At 43.4% G+C, this 9,456-nt stretch overlaps 1 protein-coding gene across 3 annotated transcripts in view; it reads right to left on the reverse strand.

The window, feature by feature from the left end:
- The window catches only part of CENPP (centromere protein P), a 211,338-nt gene that overhangs the window by 109,131 nt on the left and 92,751 nt on the right, over positions 1–9,456 (reverse strand). The window lies entirely within an intron of this gene.

Below are 9,456 nucleotides of genomic sequence, written 5' to 3' on the forward strand. Positions count from 1 at the left end.
TTGGCACTGCTGGCATCCTGGGTTGGACTGTTCTGGTGGGGGGCGGGAGCAGGGCTATCCTTTCCTTTGGGGAAGGTCTTGTACCCAGGAGACGCCATGGCACATGCACCCCGCCCCCAAAGTGCAACAACCAAGAGTCTGCAGACACCACCAGTGTGGGAGGTGGAGTCGAATCGCAGCTGGTTGAGAATAATGCTTTATAGGAAATTTACTTAATTTCTAAACTCTGACCCCAGTTTGGAAACCTAGAGCCAACAGTTACTTTTGTTTATAAAGCTATAGGGATGAGATTCAAGTATGATTAAGATAATAAAAGTTAACCACCAGTAATGATAAAACAGGATGAGCCCAGGAATACAGAGTTTGAGGGAAGAACAACTCCAGAAATCCAGCTCTGTCTACAGTCCTGGCAAGTCCCTCTGAGCCAGTCTCCCCATCTACGATGGGCAGTTGTGATAATACTGATCAGTTATGTTGCCATGAGGATTGAATGACAAAAGGTATGTGAATTTTCAAAAATGAGAACAAATAATACTAGATTTATATGGAATCACAGGAGAAGGCGAATAGCCAAAGCAATGAAAGAAAAAAGCCGCAGGTACCACAACCCCAGATGTCAAGGTAAACTACACAAAGCTGCAGTGACCAAAACAGTACGGTTCTACCAGCACAAAACTCACTGATCAGGAGAACAGAATAGAGAGCCCAGAAATAAACCCACACTTCTAGGTCAATTAATCGGCTACAAAGGAGGCAAGAATATACAATAGGGAAAAGACAGTCTCTTTGATAAATGGTGCTGGGAAAACTAGACAGCAACATGCAAAAGAAAGAATCTGGACCATTTCATTACACCATCACAAAAATAAACTCAAAATAGATTAAAGACCTAAATGTCAGACCCGAAATCATAAAACCCCTAAAAGAAAACATAGACAAATAATCTCTTGAACATTGGCCATAGCAACATATTTATGGATATGTCTCCCCAGGCCATAAAACAAATGAAACAAAAGCAAAAATAAACTACTGGGACAACACCGAAATAAAAAGCATTTGCACAGCGAAGGAAAGCATTAAACAAAACTAAAAGACAACCTACTGAATAGGAGGAGAGATTTGCAAATGACATATCTGATAAAGGGTTAGTATCCAACATATATAAAGATCTTATACAACTCAACACCAAAAAAGCAAACACTGATTAAAAAATGGCAAGAGTCTGAAGAGGCATTTTCCCCAAGAGGACACTGAGATGGCGACACATAAAAAGATACTCAGCATCACTCATCATCAGGGAAATACAAATCAAAACCACAATGGGGTACATCTCACACTTGTCCAAATGGCCCAAATGGCTAAGGTCAAGAAGACAAGAAATAATAAATGTGGAGGAGGATGTGGAGAAAAAGGACCCTTCATGCACTGTTGTCAACGTCAATGTCAACGTCAGTGGTATTCCAGTAACGTGGTGCGATACCCGAGTGTGTCTCCCACACTGAGCACTGGGTGCAGTGAAGACTTGTCCGATCAGCATGCTGTACACTTGAAACTAACATAACACTGCAGGTCAACTGTGCTTCAATTTAAAAAAATCTGTGAAAATGATTTGTAAACCATAAAGGTTCATAAAATATGAGTAACTGTTATACTGGACAATTACTGACCTGATGAAAAAATTAAAGACTGTGAAGTCCTTAAAGAGATTATATTACAATGATAATCATATTAAAATTAAAATATTCTAAAGTTCCAATGATTTCAATATCCATTTTACTACAATGTATCATTTAAAATAAACTGTGATACATCACTTACAAGAAGAACATAAGAAAAGTTCACTGAAATTGTAAAAATCCAGGCCTTAAAATTAATAATCAAATTCATAAGGTTAACACTACTGTTAGAATTATCTAAACAGCGTCTGGGTGGGTCAGTGGGTTGAATATATGACTTTGGCTCAGGTCATGATCTCACGGCTTGTGGGTTCGAGCCTTGCATTAAGCTCTGTGCTGGCAGCCCAGAGCCTGGAGCCTGCTTTGGATTCTGTGTCTCCCTCTCCCACCCACCCCCAACCCCCCGCTCGCACTTATTCTCTCTCCCTCTCTTTCAAGGATGAATAAACATTAAACAATTAAAACAAAAAACAACAAAAAAGAATTACCTAACAAACAGATCAGTCTATTATCTCAGTAGCAAAACTTAAAGTAGCTAAGTTAATCTGTTTCTGAAAAAGACAGAACAAAAAATTTTAAAGTGCTGGAAATGATCCCTTAAATCACTGCAATTAATTTCCTGTTGTTAATGTTTATTCTTCATCCCACAGCTGTTAACCATTTTTGGTTATAAATTTACAAAAAACAAATCACTCATCAGAATTATAAACAACTGAACCAAAGTAAAATTTTCTGCCACAAACCCATTTTACAGTAAATACAAAATATTATTCATTTGAAATCCATTAAAGTTTGGAAACAAGTGAATCCTGACAACTTACTTGGTTTATTAAGGACCTCAAGACAGAAAAAGAATCTTAGGGGGCACCAAGGGTGGCTCAGCTGATTAAGTGACTTCTGCTCAGGTCATGATCTCACGGTTCATGAGTTCGAGCCCCACATCAGGTTCTCTGCTGTTAGTGCAGAGCCTGCTTCAGAGCCTCTGCTCCCTTCTCTGCCTTACCCTCACTTCTACTCTCTCAAAAATAAACATTTAAAAAATTAAATTTTGATTTTGATTACATTTCTTTTGCTTCTTGTGCTTTTAGTGTCACAGCTGAGAAACCGTAGTGTAATCCAAGGTCATAAAAACTGAGGTCTATGTTTTCTGCTAATGCTCAGCCGTTTTAGCGCTTACATGGAGGTCTGCGTTCCATTCTGAGTTAACTTCTGCATGTGGTAGGATGTGGATATCCAGCTGTCTCAGCACCTTTTGATTGAAGCAGATCAGGATACAAACGCTGCTTATCGTCCTGGAGGCTCCTGTACCCCCTTCCCAAGCCGCACTTCCACCCCACCCCCACCCCCGGCGAGCATCCATTAACTTGCTCCTCCAATCAGAACTTGGCCAAGAACAGCACAGATCACTCCTTGAAAGTTTCCTTTTATACAGTTTCTGAATAAATGCTAACCTGAGGAAACATAATGATGGCACTTCTGCTTTCTGGTCCATAAATCCCCCTCTCATCCATATGTCTAATCATTTTAATACTTTGAAGAAAGCAAAGTGTTCCTCTCACCTAAAGGGCACTTGCAGTAATACTGTATAATTCCACAGAAAACACAGAGGATGTCGGATTAAGTCTCAAAGGTGACTAAGAATTCTAGGATGGGACTGAAGGAAACGGTTGGCTGTGAAACGGTATCCCCCGAGAAACAAAAGGGCAAAGATGTGCTGGCATCTGAGCAAAGAGACCAAGAGAACTTTGGATCTAGAAGCAGCCTCACTTAAATTTCTAAGCTGAGCAAACTGTTTCCCCAGAGAGAACAGGAGACTTAAGAGCCGTCACTCAGGACAGGCTCTGGGGCTCCTCAGCGGCAGGGCCCTCCCGCCACGGGGACTCCACGGTCTCGGCCCATCTTGAGACCGCAGAACAGACTATCTCTAATTCCTCATGTATCTTAAAAAAGATACATATTTCTAAATTCCCCGCCCCCCAACAAGCTCATTAAGTTGTTTAGACAACTACCGAATTCTCACCATGGGAGGGCAGTCTTATTCTAATATACTGCGCAAGCGTGAAAATAAAGCCAATAGACATTTAAAAAAAAATCTTAAATACTACTTTCGTATTTTAAAAAGGTAACAAATGATGGGGACGCCTGGTTGGCTCTGTTGGTAGAGCATGTGACTCTTTGTCTTAGGGGTTGTGAGTTCAAGCCCACATTGGGTGTAGATTACTTAAAAATAAATCTTTTAAAAAAAATAGGTAAACAAGGGCACCTACACAGAAGCAGAAAAGTCACACATGGTCTGACTAATAAAAAATAGGAAATTCCTAATTTCCTAATAGGAATTAGGAAAACAAAGGAATAGAATATCTGAAAAATGGACAAGCAGAATTATGCTTTCTATACTTCTAAAATACCCTAAGTATCCTCACAAGACTATAAAATCTCACAAGAAAGGGGGGCCTGGGAGGCTCAGTCAGTTAAGCATCCAACTTTGGCTCAGGTCATGATCTCAGTTTGAGCCCTGCATCAGGCTCTGTGCTGACAGCTCGGAGCCTGGAGCCTGCTTCGAATTCTGTGTCTCCCTCTCTCTCTGCCCCTTCCCTGCTCACGCTCTGTCTCTATATCAAAAAAAATTTTTAATTAAAAAAAAAAAACTAACTCAAAATATGGGGTGCCTGGGTGGCTCAGTCAGTTGAGCATCTGACTGGCTCAGGTCACAATCTCACAGCTTGTGGGCTTGTGAGTTCGAGCTTCGCATCAGGCTCTGTGCTGACAGCTCAAAACCTGGAGCCTGTTTCGGATTCTGTGTTACCTTCTCTCTCTGCCCCTCTCCTGCTCACACTCTGTCTCCTTCTCTCTCAAAATAAATAAACATTAAAAAAAATTTTTTTAAACACCCAACTCAAAATAGATCATAGATCCAAATTTAAGAGATGAAACTACAAACTTCTTACAGAAGTTAGGAAAAAAATCTTTAACCACTTAGCCAGGAAATTAATTCTTAGACTTTTATGCCAAGAGGCATAAAAAAATATATAATTTGGGCTTTATAAAATTAATATATGTGCCGAAAGACACTATTAAGAAAATGAAAACTTGTACCATGGACTGGAAGAAAAAAAAACTGTAAGCCATATACCTGAAAAAGGACTTGTATTCAGAATATGTCAAGAACCCTTACACTCATAGTAAGACAAACAACCTAATTAAAAGTAGGCAAGAGGCGCCTCCCTGGCTCAGTCAGTGGAGCACACGACTCTTCGTCTCAGGGTTGTAAATTCGAGTCCCACATCGGATGCTGAGATGACTTAAAAATAAAACCTTTAGGGGCACCTGGGCGGCTCAGTCGGTTAAGCATCCAACTATGGCTCAGGTCATGATCTCACGGTTTATGGATTCAAGCCCCACATCAGGCTCTGCTGGTGGTGCGGACCCTGCTGGGGATTCTTGCTCTCTCTAGCCCTCCCCCATTTGTGTTTTCTCTCTCTCTCTCTCTCTCTCTCAAAATAAATAAGTAAACTTTTAATAAATAAATAAAATAAAACCTTTATAAAAAAAGGCAAAATTTGCTATACATTTTAATATAATTCTTACCAAAATTCCACCATGATTTTTTGTAGATATAGACAATATTATTCCAAAACTTCTGTGGAAAGGCAAAGGAACCAGAATAGGCAAAATAATTCTGGCAGAAAGGGAGGACTCGTTCTTTCTGATTTCAAGGTAACACCAAAGTATGGATCTCTCATACTTTACCAGTGGGAGTTTAAAATGGCATAGTCACTCTGAAAGTTCAGCAGATTTTTAAAAACTAAACATGGGCTTACACGCGACCGAGCAGTTAAGTCCTCGACATCCGTCCCAGGAAGCTGAGACTGACGTTCACTGAAGTTTCTGTCCAGGAGCGTTCACAGTAACTTTATTATATTAGCCCAAGATCAGAGTGACCCACGGTCTTCAGCAGATGGACAGTGAAAGCAGGCAAGGTACACCCTTGGTAAGGACGAGTAGTAACAGAAAGGAATAAACTATCAATATACAACCTGATCAACTACCAGTATGAGTCTTCAGAGAATGATGCTGAGTGAAATAGGCAATTCCAAAAGGTTATGTATTATACTATTACACTTATATAATATTCTTTTTTATTTTTTTTAATGTTTACTTAATTTTGAGAGAGAGAGAGAGATAGAGACAGAGTGTGAGCGGGGGAGGGGCAGAGAGAGAGAAGGAGACACAGAATCTGAAGCAGCTCCAGGCGCTGAGCTGTCAGCACAGAGCCCGACGTGGGCTCGAACTCACGAACCACAAGATCATGACCTGCCTGACCCAAAGTCGGCTGCTTAACTGACTGAGCCACCCAGGCGCCCCACATTTTTCATTTTAAAAAAGAGTAAAAAAGTATTGATTACAGTAGAATACAAGGTAGCGGATAAATCAACACCAGTGCCATGTTAAGGATGGTTTTACAAAATAACCAGATGGCTGACAGACAGCTCAAGAGAAAAGAGCGGACTGTCAGGAAAAACTCATTCTGCTGTGGGAACCGCGGCCTTTCCCATTGGACGGGGAAAGTGGCTGTTGAAGGAACACCAGTGGACGTGGGGAGAGCCATGTCCACAAAACACTCGGGAGGAGGCTACCATACAGGAACTATAAACCCTAAAAAATCAGAGATTTAAGTGTAGAAACTAAAAACAATAAAAGGAACCATAGTGGTCCTAGAAGACACCGTGGGAGAATCTTCCTGATGATGAGGGAGCGGGGAAGGCGCTTCCAACACTGACAAAAACCGTAGGGCCTGAAGTAGAAACGGAGAAGCTCACCAACAGCAAGTCTTTGTGGCAAAAGTGTCTTGAGCAAAGTCAAAGGACAAATGACAAACTGGAAAATGGCCCTTTTGAGATACAGCACCTAGGACTAACTTCCCTTATAAGGAAATCCCAAAGCTCGATCAGAAAAAGATTTACAACACAATAGAAAAAAAAGTAAAAAAAGAGAGACTGCTCCTGAAAAAGCAGTAGCCACGGCTGTAAAATGTCCAAGATATCCCAGCAGATTCACAGTAAGAGAAGCGAGTGCTCCAAGCATGGCCCCACCTTCACCCGCCAGATCACCTTGATCCAGCACAGCACGGAGGATTTGACACGTGCCCTTGACACTCCGTGGAGGGCATGCCCGTGTCTGCAGATTTACTGCACACACACACAATGACATACAGAAGGTTAACTGCATATGATTATATTAGGAAAAGATTAAAAACATCAAAAATTTCATGCAAGAATTCTTTTTAAAAGCAGTAATTTTTAAATATATATATAATATATACATATATAATATATATATATTTGCTTCTAGGTACCTAAATATCTCTAGAAAGATTCACAAGAAAATAACCACACTCTTCTACTGAAGGGCAGTGAACGGGTCCCTGGAGTCCTACCACGCATCGGTCCTTAGTGACCACTGCGGTGGGAAGCAGGGGGTTGGGAACAGAAGCTGCAGGAGGTTTTCATCATGTACCCTGTGACATAGAAATATGTATTTGGTGTCTGCCCCCAGATCCTGACATAACGCTCCTAAATCGCTTGGAATTTACTGGGTGATAAGAGTATCTTTTGTTCTAAGGAGGTGGGTCTGGCTGGGTTCCTTGATGGCTGGTGGATGGGGGCTGGTCCTAAGAAAGACCCACCATGATTAGAAGCTTGGACCTTTCAGCCCCATCCCTCATCCTCAAGAAAGGAGAGGGGTTCAAGACCGGGCTAACCATCCAGCACACCTACATGGAGAAGCCTCTGCAAAAACTCTTCAAGGACAGAGGTGGGAGAGATTCCTGGGCTGGTGAGCATGTCCCCAAACCGGGAGCAGAACATACCTCAGTTCCAAGGGGACAGAAGCTCCTAGACGCAGGGCCTCGCCAGACCTCACATTATACATCCCTTCATCTGGCTCTACACCTGTATCCTTTACCATGTGCTTTATTACATAATAATTCGATAAACATAAGCATTTGAGTTCTGTGAGCCATTAAAGCAAATTCTAAAACCGAAGAGGGGCTGTGGGAGCCTGCAGCCACACGGCACAGGGGGGCAGGGAACTGCAGACCTACTACCCCTGCCTGGCATCCAAAGTGAGGGCAGTCTTGTGGGACTGAGCCCTTAACCTGTGGGAGGTGACGCCAGCTCTGTGCAGACAGTGTCAGGAAGGAGTTGCGTTGTTAGAACACCCAGCGGGCAGCTGGAGGCCAGAAAGCAGCTCAGAAACACAAGTCACCCGGTCCAAGAACGGGCAAGAGGTAGGTAGAGGAATTCTTCGAATGAGAAGGTCATGCTTGGAATGTATTTTACTTATTTATATATGTATTTTTAATTAAAAAAAATTTCTCTCTCTCTGTCAGGCTCTATACCTAACATAGGACTTGACCTGGAGATCAAGAGTCACATGATCTACTGACTGAGCCAGCCAGGTGCCTTATCTTTGGAATTTATTTTAAAATATGAGGCAACACTGGCAGATTTTAGCGGAAGCACTGTACAGTTAGCTTTACTTTTACACAGAGTAAGTTGAAAGCTGGATCAGGGAAGGAGATGAGTGAACACAGGGAGATGAGTCAAGACACCACTGCAGCTTGTGGGGGGGGAGTCATCAGTCCCCGGAAAAAAGATGGTGGCAGGGAAGACCAAGAGACACAGGCACACCAAAAAGACACTCCTGTGCCAGAGGACAGAGGACTCAAGTAACGGATCCAACCTGACCGTGAGGCCAGTGGTTCTCAAGTTTTCATGGCACCTGCAACACGGGTTCACAATGCAAGTTCCTAGGGCTGCGCTTAGAGCTTCTGATCCTGCAGGTCCAAGTTCAGAGATGCTACCACCTGAACTTTAAATCAGCAGCCCTGGCCAATTCAGACACTGATGGCTCTCGCACCACACTTCGGGATGCATTCACTTAGTGAACTCCCAGACTTGTGGCTTCCATCAGACAGTGCGTGCAGTTGGGATGAGGCCACCATTTCCGGGAAAAGAGAACAATGGATGCGAAATGGAAGCCAGTGAGCGTGGGCAGATGCACAAAGATGGATGGTGTCCGCCAGGCACATGGGATTGTGTTCAGATGACTGTAGGACTCCCTGAATGTTCTTCCTGATGGCGGCAGTTCATCAGCTAAGGGTCGCAAGTGCCTCCCAAATTGAGCTGATGTGGGATGCCGCGAGGCTGAGGCTTCCGAGCCTGTGCCAGACCTTGCTGCTGGTCCTGGCCGCCTCTCTGAGGAACTACCCTGCCCCGACCACTCGGCCCCCGCCGTCCTGTCTTCTCCCTCCTGATCCCAACTTGGCCTGCTCCCTCACTATGTTCAGGTCTTTGCCCAACTATCTAAGGTAGTGACTTCCTTTCTTAAAACTTTTATTAATAGACTTTATTTTTTGGAGCAATTTTAGGTTCACAGCAAAACTGAGAAGGTACAGAGATTTCCAAGTGCTATAGGTGCTGCCAGGGTCTCATCCTGAATGCTCCGAGCCCCACGCCTGGAATCAGTCGTTTCTTCAAGGAGTCTTGTTTCTTTTATTGGAGAGTGGTGTTCGAAGCCAAGATCTGGGTGCTGGCTGTTTGCTGCTGCTGCAGAGTCACAGGAGACAGGTGTCGTACGCCAGCCCGCGTGCACACTCACGTCTACAGACGTGTCCCCGTGGCGCCGGCTCTGTGTGCAGTAGCCCGAGCACGCGCTCAGGCTGAGGTCTCCCCTCCGGCCCCTCGCCGTGTGTCGTTCCCACTGCCCTCCTTGCTTA

This window comes from Suricata suricatta, chromosome 13 (assembly GCF_006229205.1).
Source record: "Suricata suricatta isolate VVHF042 chromosome 13, meerkat_22Aug2017_6uvM2_HiC, whole genome shotgun sequence".
NCBI classification, from domain to species: Eukaryota; Metazoa; Chordata; class Mammalia; order Carnivora; family Herpestidae; genus Suricata; species Suricata suricatta.